Raw genomic sequence first — 10,855 nt, 5'->3', positions numbered from 1 at the left:
TTAATTGGGATTCCCTTGCCTGCAAACTTATCTTGGACTAATTTGTGGGAAAACACATCTCGGGGTCGAAAATATTAAGCAGTTTTGGAACTAGAAGTGAGTAGCTTCATGCCGTTAGAATCCTATTATGTATGTGTACAAAGGTGTAACCCGCCTAAGGGTATAGGAAAACAGCATTGTATAAATACGGATACTACTTCTGTGGGAAATCAGACATCTTGTAATTGAACAATTGATATTAGTACGACTAGCGGCTGGGCAAATTCAACCAGCTGGACGGTTCCAGAAGGAAAAGGGTGGTATTGGCTATGCAATGATACAGCCCGTAAGGTCTTGCCTGAGAATTGGAAGGGAACTTGCACTCTTGGAGCGGTAGTCCCCAATATGACAGTACATGATGTAGTGCCTCGAGGTTACTTGAGAAATCATATCCGGAGAATCAGATGAAAAATTAACAATCCATTGGAAGAGAGACACACCCCTTTTCATAGTTTTGTGCGATGGTTTATCCCATGCTTAGGAGTGAGTGAATTGGAAAAGGCAATAGTTAATATTTCTGCAATTATAGAGAAGTTAGAAAACAAAATTCTGGATGCTATAAAGGCTCAACAAGAAGAGATATCTAGTTTATCACAGGTAGTATTACAAAATCGGATGGCCCTAGACTTGTTACTGGCCACTCAAGGGGGAGTCTGTACAGTAATAAACACAAGTTGTTGTATGTATGTAGATCAGAGTGGAAGGATCTCTACCGACCTGGAAGAAATATGGAAGCAGACAAGGATCCTACATGAGATCAGTAAAGATGATCTTTCCTGGAGTTTTAGTGAACTATGGAATAAGTTAACCTCCTGGTTGCCCAATTTCCAATGGTTGAAACAAGTATTCATTGCTCTAATCGTATTAGTAGTGTTAGGAATATTTGTGTGCATGTTGTTTAGATGCCTGCTTTGTTGTGTTACTGTAAATAATGAAAGTATCTGATGCAAAAGAATTTGCATGGGAAAAGAAAAGGGGGGATTGATTAAGGAGGTATTGGGGAGGCAAGGACAATCCCCAGACAAGGACTGTATATCTCGAAACAAGACACTGGAACTCATGATAAGGAAGCGGCAGGCGGACAGAGAAACGAATGTAACGACTATAACTCTCGAAACTGGACATTGGAATTCATTATAAAGATACAACAAACGGGAGAATTAGCAACAACCAGCTCTTGCAATTAAGAAACATGCCAATTCAGCAGATTCCTGACCAAAGGTGAAAAGTACACTGTGAGGAAGACTCGGGGTCTTCCTCCCAAAGACCCCTGCCCACGTCCCAAAGACCCCTGCCCACAATTCTTGGAAGGCTCTGCGCAGGCGCAAGGTGCCAAAAGGCTAATTAGCATGAGAAGCGAGGGAAGGCGGGGATAGGTAATGCATATGTATAGGTGCTTGTAGAATATTGATAGATTGATTGTAGAAATTCAAGACTGCTTTCTGCTTTGGGTATGCACGATAGGTGGAGAGATCCCCCGTGCATCCAGCGCTGCAATAAAGAATATACCACTTAAAGGAATTTCGGCTTCGATCTTTGAATCAATTTGGCGACCCAGATGGGACAACCTCTCTGCCGGACCGCAGGACCCGCTGGAAACAGGACTCCCTAGGGTACCCCTGGGATTTCCCGGAGGGACTCCTCGACTCACCGGATCACTGCGGAGGCAGACAAGGACCCCATCATTGTAAGTGAGTATATTCTTTATTCTGGTTTGGTTTTCTGGTAGACCGGTCATCTGGAACTGTCTGTAAGTCAGAAGGTGATCTTCTGCGAGGCAGTGTTTGGTATATACTTTGTGGTTAGCACCATAAGTACATGTTTGGGGACCTTAAGGAAGGAGCTCGCTTTAAGGTCCATCTGGAATTGTGTTGTCTATTTCGGTTTTCTGACTCATGGAGTATGGTATTTAACTCTGGTTATTGTTACTGCGATTTTGGCTATTTTCCTGGTGGTAATAGTAGGTTCGTGGCATTGTTATAAGAAAGATATCGTTACGGTGTTACACAGTTCGGTTTTCTGACTTATCGCCTGTGGAATTTGACTCTGACTATTGTTACTGTGATTTTGGCAATATTGCTGGTAATAGTAGTTTTGTGACATCGCTACTGAAAGATATTGCGTGCCCGTATTTTTGTGAGTGATACGTTTTGTGATACGCTTTTGTAAGTAACATGTGTATTCTGAAAGTGTAAACTGGAAACTGGGGGGGCAAACAAGCAGTGAAATTTTAAAGAAAAGTGTGTTAGGCTGTGTTTTAAGTCACTGGAAGGATATTGGAGGATCTGCCGGTGGAAGTGTGAACAGGAAAACATTGATAAAATATCGTAATCAGTGGTGGCCGCTTTATAAGCTGGAATGTGGAGAAAAGTGGCCCCTAAATGGAACTTTAAACTCTAATATTTTGCTACAGTTACTGTTGTTTTTTGAGAAGCAGAACAGGATGAAATGTTGTATACTGATGTTTCAGCATCTTGGTGGGAAAAGGTACGGAATTAAGTTGGCCCCTGACTGAACCTTTGATGTTGGCATTAGAGAAGTACAGGCTGGAGAAAGATAAAGGAAGTGTTAAAAGGGTTGTTGAAAGTGTTAAAGGTGTTTGAAGTTGAATGAGCAGGGAAAGAGGATGTAGGAATGTTAATAGTTGTGCCTCTGCCCGAGGCAGAGATCTTAAAATCATGGGTGTTAGCCCTTTAGGGCAAAGGGACCATGATCGGTCCGAGAGAGTTGTCACAGAAACAGAAAAGAGGTCAACTCTTAAAACAACCTGAGTTCATGTGCGAGCTCAGATTGCTGATGGGACCGTTCAGGGAACTGTGGACAATTGCATTCCCCTGACCGACCCCCACTAAGACCCGAATCATCCTGAAAATTATGAACGGTTAAGTAAATACTAAAACCTGGATGAATTGGGAATTGAGAATATGCTTCCAACAAGGTCTAAAAGAAACCCCTATGGAATTTTTGGACCAACTCTGAAATGTAATGAAAATAAATAAATAAATACATAAATAAAACAAAACGGTTTGGACCTGGCTTTGGAGGACAAATTGACTAGCCTTTTCCTAGGGTAATCAACCCCTGATTTCAACAGGAATAACGGGGACCTGGGGAATCTACCCTAGCGGATCCTCCACTGGTTATAATGAAGCTAGGGGAGGAATGGAAGTGAAATTTCTTATTGCTATGGGGCAACGTATTCAGTTCTAAATCAAGCATTAATGCCTTCACAGAATTATTATTTTAGGGTAAAAGGTGTGTCGTGGTTTAACCCAGCCGGCAGCTAAACACCACGCAGCTGTTTGCTCACCCTCCCCCTCCCTCTCTGGGACAGGGGAGAGAAATGGAAAGTGAAGCCTGTGAGTTGAGATAAAGACAGTTTAGTAAGACAAAATAATAATAATAATAATAATAATAATAATAATAGCAGTAATAATAATAATAATAATAATAGCAGTAATAATAATAATAATAATAATAATAATAATAATAATAATACAATGATGATAATAGTACTACTACTAATAATGTGTACAAACAAGTGATGCACAATGCAATTGCTCACCACCCGCTGACCGATGCCCAGCCTAACCCCGAGCAGTCCGGCCCCCTCCCCCTGGCTAGCCACCCCTATGTATTGTTTAGCCTGACGTCAGATGCTATGGAATACTCCTTTGGCTAGTTTGGGTCACCTGTCCTGGGTCTGTCCCCTCCCAGCTCTTACTGCACCCCCAGCCTGTCTGTTGGCAGGACAGAGCAAGAAGCTGAGATGTCCTTGGCTTGGTATAAGCACTGCTCTGCAACAATTGAAACATCGGGGTGTTATCAGCACTCTTCTCATCCTAAGCCAAAACATAGCATTCTACCAGCTACTAGGAAGAAAATTAACTCTGTTCTAACTGAAACCAGGACAAGGTGTAACCGAAAAGGCTTATTTTTGTGAACCTTTGAAGTACAAGTTAGGGAAACAATGGGGCATACACAGATTTTTATCTATGCCTAGCTCCTCATGGGCACTCTTAGGTAGAGATTTATTAGAGCAAGCAGGAGCAGAAATTGTCTTTGGAAAAGGGAAAATGGAATTAAGAACAGGAGAAGAACAACTAATAAATGTGTTAAGCTTGGCACTAATACAAAGTGACCCTAAAAGTGAAATACCTTTAGAGATCACAGATCAAGTATGTCCAGGAGTTTGGGCTACCGAAGTCCCTGGAAGAGCTAAAAATGTGACCTTAATAATTATTAAATTAAAGCCAGGAGAGAAACCCGTTAAGGTTAAGTAATATCCTTTGAGGATAGAAGATAGGAAAGGAATTAAAGAGATAATTGATAAATTTTTACAGGATGGATTATTGTTTGAATGCGAATCAGAATACAATGCACCCATATTGCCAATTAAAAAGGCAGCTGAAAAAGCTATAGGCTAGTTCAGGATTTGAGGGCCATAAATAAAATCACTGAGGATATACATCCAGTAGTGGCAAACCCTTATACTTTGCTGACTAAATTAAAGAATAGTCAAGTCTGGTTTACCGTACTGGATTTAAAAGATGCCTTCTTCTGCCTAGGCTTAGCCACAGAAAGCCAAAACCTATTCGCCTTTGAATGGGAAAATCCCGATTCAGGCAGAAAGACGCAGCTTACGTGGGCATTACTACCTCAAGGATTCAAGAATAGCCCCACTATTTTTGGAAACCAATTAGCAAGGGAACTCGAAACATGGATACCTCCGGACACTGAAGGTGCTTTGTTACAATACGTAGATGATCTCTTAATAGCTACCGAGACTAAAGGCAGTTGTATTCAATGGACTATAAGTCGTCTTAATTTTCTGGGTTTAAATGGATCTCAAGTCTCTTGACAGAAAGTCCAGCTGGCTCAACAAAGTGTGACCTATCTGGGATTTGACATTTCGGAAGGACAACGAGAACTAGGAACTGAACATAAGGAAGTCATTTGCCGGACTCCAGAACCTCCAATGGTAAAGGAGCTACAAACCTTTTTAGGAATGACAGGTTGGTGTCGCCTTTGGATTTATAATGATGGACTATTGGTAAAGCCTCTATGTGAATTGATAAAGATTAACCAGTCAAAGTTAGTCTGGACTGGAGAAGCACAAAAAGTCTTTAAACAACTTAAACAAGAATTGATGATTTTGAAATATCAAGCAATATTGGTAGAACAGGACGACGTGGAAATTGTGATAATTAATATTGTGAATCTAGCCTCTTTTCTTAGTGATGCTCCGGCACAACCTGTGATTCACGATTGTTTAGAAACTATAGAGACTGTGTATTCCAGCCGACCAGACCTTAAGGAGGAGCCCATGGAAGATGCGGAAGAAACTTGGTTCACGGATGGGAGCAGTTTTGTTACGCAAAGACAACGTAAAGCTGGATATGCTATAACAACTACTCAGCAGGTAATCGAGTCTAAGCCTTTACCCCCTGGAACATCAGCTCAAAAGGCGGAGATAGTTGCTCTCACGAGAGCATTGGAACTGGCAGCGGGAAAAAGGGTAAATATTTGGACAGATTCTAAATATACATTAGGCGTGGTACATGCTCATGGAGCAATTTGGAAAGAACATGGATTGCTGACCGCTCAGTGAAAACACAAAGTATGCTGAAGAAATTTTAAAATTGTTAGAGGCTGTAAAACAACCAGAAAAGGTAGCTATCATGCATTGTCAGGGACACCAAAAGGGGAACACCGATTTTGAAACTGGAAAATCGATTGGCAGAGGCTAAGCAGGCAGCTGAAATAACTGAGGTGAAGGCATTGTCTTTGATACCAGACGGTAAAATCCAAACTATATCCAAATTATACAAAAGAAGACTTAAAATTAATTGAAGATTTGAAAGGTAAAATGAAACCAGATGGATGAGTATATTTAAAAGATAAGCACATAGTAATACCCTCTGGTTTGACATGGCCCATAGTTCTTACAGAACACAATAAAACTTATTGGGGAGCTGGCACACTGCATAAGAGCCTGAGTCAGACATTAGTGGGACGATATGATAAAACAAGTAACTCAACAATGTAGCATTTGCTTACACAATAACCCCAATACCAAGGATAGAATAAAATTTGGAATAATCGGTAAAGGAAATTATTCGGGGCAACAGTGGCAAATTGATTTTTCAGAACTCCCTAGAAAAGGGGGGTATCATTATTTACTGGTTCTGACTGACACGTTTTCAGGAAGGCCTGAAGCCTTTCCCTGTCGAACAAACAAAGCAAGAGAAGTGGTTAAAGTCTTGTTAAATGAAATAATAGCATGCTTTGGGATTCTAGTAGCAATGTCTTCTGATAGAGTTTCACATTTTTGTGCACAGGTGGTAGAACAGATAAGTAAGATTCTAAAGATAGATTGGCAACTGCATCCTCCTTATAGACCACAGGCAAGTGGACAGGTAGAAAAAATGAACCATTTAATTAAACAATAAATAGCTAAAATTGGATAAGAAGCTAATTTGTCATGGCCTCAATCCCTCCCTTTAGCATTACTTGGAATTAGAGTTAAACCTAGAATAAAAGGAAATTTGAGTCCCTTCAAAATCTTATATGCAAGGCCATAGCAATTTCTATTTAGTGGAGAGGACCTAACGCAGTTAGGATCAGAATATTTATATGCTTATATAACTGAACTTCAGAAACAATTAAATAAAGTCCATAAATTTGTTTTAGGGACCAGGGCTAGAGGGTTGGATCAACCAATCCACCCCTTTAAGCTCGGGGATTATATATATATAAAGACTTTTTCAGGACAACCCCTGCAGGAAAAATGGAAGGAAAGTGGATGGGACCATACCAAGTATTACTGACAACACACACCGCCATGAAGATTAAGAAGCAAGCAGCTTGGATCCACAATTCAAGGGTGAAGAAGGCCCCGGCGAGGATATGGACCACCACTCCAACTGGACCAACAAAATTACGGTTTTCCAGATCCTAATGATTGCAGGGGTGCGGTTCTCGGATTTGGGGTGGGCAACTTGGGATGAGAACTTACACCTGACCTTAATACAAACAATTTCTCAAGTAACTCAGAAGACGAACTGTTGGGTATGCACCCATCTGCCACAGCATGGGAATAAGGGTGTATCGTTAATTGGGATTCCCTTGCCTGCAAACTTATCTTGGACTAATTTGTGGGAAAACACATCTCGGGGTCGAAAATATTAAGCAGTTTTGGAACTAGAAGTGAGTAGCTTCATGCCGTTAGAATCCTATTATGTATGTGTACAAAGGTGTAACCCGCCTAAGGGTATAGGAAAACAGCATTGTATAAATACGGATACTACTTCTGTGGGAAATCAGACATCTTGTAATTGAACAATTGATATTAGTACGACTAGCGGCTGGGCAAATTCAACCAGCTGGACGGTTCCAGAAGGAAAAGGGTGGTATTGGCTATGCAATGTTACAGCCCGTAAGGTCTTGCCTGAGAATTGGAAGGGAACTTGCACTCTTGGAGCGGTAGTCCCCAATATGACAGTACATGATGTAGTGCCTCGAGGTTACTTGAGAAATCATATCCGGAGAATCAGATGAAAAATTAACAATCCATTGGAAGAGAGACACACCCCTTTTCATAGTTTTGTGCGATGGTTTATCCCATGCTTAGGAGTGAGTGAATTGGAAAAGGCAATAGTTAATATTTCTGCAATTATAGAGAAGTTAGAAAACAAAATTCTGGATGCTATAAAGGCTCAACAAGAAGAGATATCTAGTTTATCACAGGTAGTATTACAAAATCGGATGGCCCTAGACTTGTTACTGGCCACTCAAGGGGGAGTCTGTACAGTAATAAACACAAGTTGTTGTATGTATGTAGATCAGAGTGGAAGGATCTCTACCGACCTGGAAGAAATATGGAAGCAGACAAGGATCCTACATGAGATCAGTAAAGATGATCTTTCCTGGAGTTTTAGTGAACTATGGAATAAGTTAACCTCCTGGTTGCCCAATTTCCAATGGTTGAAACAAGTATTCATTGCTCTAATCGTATTAGTAGTGTTAGGAATATTTGTGTGCATGTTGTTTAGATGCCTGCTTTGTTGTGTTACTGTAAATAATGAAAGTATCTGATGCAAAAGAATTTGCATTGGAAAAGAAAAGGGGGGATTGATTAAGGAGGTATTGGGGAGGCAAGGACAATCCCCAGACAAGGACTGTATATCTCGAAACAAGACACCGGAACTCATGATAAGGAAGCGGCAGGCGGACAGAGAAACGAATGTAACGACTATAACTCTCGAAACTGGACATTGGAATTCATTATAAAGATACAACAAACGGGAGAATTAGCAACAACCAGCTCTTGCAATTAAGAAACATGCCAATTCAGCAGATTCCTGACCAAAGGTGAAAAGTACACTGTGAGGAAGACTCGGGGTCTGCCTCCCAAAGACCCCTGCCCACGTCCCAAAGACCCCTGCCCACAATTCTTGGAAGGCTCTGCGCAGGCGCAAGGTGCCAAAAGGCTAATTAGCATGAGAAGCGAGGGAAGGCGGGGATAGGTAATGCATATGTATAGGTGCTTGTAGAATATTGATAGATTGATTGTAGAAATTCAAGACTGCTTTCTGCTTTGGGTATGCACGATAGGTGGAGAGATCCCCCGTGCATCCAGCGCTGCAATAAAGAGTATACCACTTAAAGGAATTTCGGCTTCGATCTTTGAATCAATTTGGCGACCCGGATGGGACAACCTCTCTGCCGGACCGCAGGACGCGCTGGGAACAGGACTCCCTAGGGTACCCCCGGGATTTCCCGGAGGGACTCCTCGACTCACCGGATCACTGCGGAGGCAGACAAGGACCCCATCATTGTAAGTGAGTATATTCTTTATTCTGGTTTGGTTTTCTGGTAGACCGGTCATCTGGAACTGTCTGTAAGTCAGAAGGTGATCTTCTGCGAGGCAGTGTTTGGTATATACTTTGTGGTTAGCACCATAAGTACATGTTTGGGGACCTTAAGGAAGGAGCTCGCTTTAAGGTCCATCTGGAATTGTGTTGTCTATTTCGGTTTTCTGACTCATGGAGTATGGTATTTAACTCTGGTTATTGTTACTGCGATTTTGGCTATTTTCCTGGTGGTAATAGTAGGTTCGTGGCATTGTTATAAGAAAGATATCGTTACGGTGTTACACAGTTCGGTTTTCTGACTTATCGCCTGTGGAATTTGACTATTGTTACTGTGATTTTGGCAATATTGCTGGTAATAGTAGTTTTGTGACATCGCTACTGAAAGATATTGCGTGCCCGTATTTTTGTGAGTGATACATTTTGTGATACACTTTTGTAAGTAACATGTGTATTCTGAAAGTGTAAACTGGAAACTGGGGGGGCAAACAAGCAGTGAAATTTTAAAGAAAAGTGTGTTAGGATGTGTTTTAAGTCACTGGAAGGATATTGGAGGATCTGCCGGTGGAAGTGTGAACAGGAAAACATTGATAAAATATCGTAATCAGTGGTGGCCGCTTTATAAGCTGGAATGTGGAGAAAAGTGGCCCCTAAATGGAACTTTAAACTCTAATATTTTGCTACAGTTACTGTTGTTTTTTGAGAAGCAGAACAGGATGAAATGTTGTATACTGATGTTTCAGCATCTTGGTGGGAAAAGGTACGGAATTAAGTTGGCCCCTGACTGAACCTTTGATGTTGGCATTAGAGAAGTACAGGCTGGAGAAAGATAAAGGAAGTGTTAAAAGGGTTGTTGAAAGTGTTAAAGGTGTTTGAAGTTGAATGAGCAGGGAAAGAGGATGTAGGAATGTTAATAGTTGTGCCTCTGCCCGAGGCAGAGATCTTAAAATCATGGGTGTTAGCCCTTTAGGGCAAAGGGACCATGATCGGTCCGAGAGAGTTGTCACAGAAACAGGAAAGAGGTCAACTCTTAAAACAACCTGAGTTCATGTGCAAGCTCAGATTGCTGATGGGACCGTTCAGGGAACTGTGGACAATTGCATTCCCCTGACCGACCCCCACTAAGACCCGAATCATCCTGAAAATTATGAACGGTTAAGTAAATACTAAAACCTGGATGAATTGGGAATTGAGAATATGCTTCCAACAAGGTCTAAAAGAAAGCCCTATGGAATTTTTGGACCAACTCTGAAACGTAATGAAAATAAATAAATAAATACATAAATAAAACAAAACGGTTTGGACCTGGCTTTGGAGGACAAATTGACTAGCCTTTTCCTAGGGTAATCAACCCCTGATTTCAACAGGAATAACGGGGACCTGGGGAATCTACCCTAGCGGATCCTCCACTGGTTATAATGAAGCTAGGGGAGGAATGGAAGTGAAATTTCTTATTGCTATGGGGCAACGTATTCAGTTCTAAATCAAGCATTAATGCCTTCACAGAATTATTATTTTAGGGTAAAAGGTGTGTCGTGGTTTAACCCGGCCGGCAGCTAAACACCACGCAGCTGTTTGCTCACCCTCCCCCTCCCTCTCTGGGACAGGGGAGAGAAATGGAAAGTGAAGCCTGTGAGTTGAGATAAAGACAGTTTAGTAAGACAAAATAATAATAATAATAATAATAATAATAATAATAGCAGTAATAATAATAATAATAATAATAGCAGTAATAATAATAATAATAATAATAATAATAATAATACAATGATGATAATAGTACTACTACTAATAATGTGTACAAACAAGTGATGCACAATGCAATTGCTCACCACCCGCTGACCGATGCCCAGCCTAACCCCGAGCAGTCCGGCCCCCTCCCCCTGGCTAGCCACCCCTATGTATTGTTTAGCCTGACGTCAGATGCTATGGAATACTCCTTT

The sequence above is a fragment of the Netta rufina genome, assembly GCF_964035555.1.
Source record: "Netta rufina genome assembly, chromosome: 12".
Taxonomy (NCBI): Eukaryota; Metazoa; Chordata; class Aves; order Anseriformes; family Anatidae; genus Netta; species Netta rufina.
The sequence above is the reverse complement of the archived record's forward strand: the minus strand, read 5'-3'. Positions refer to the sequence as shown.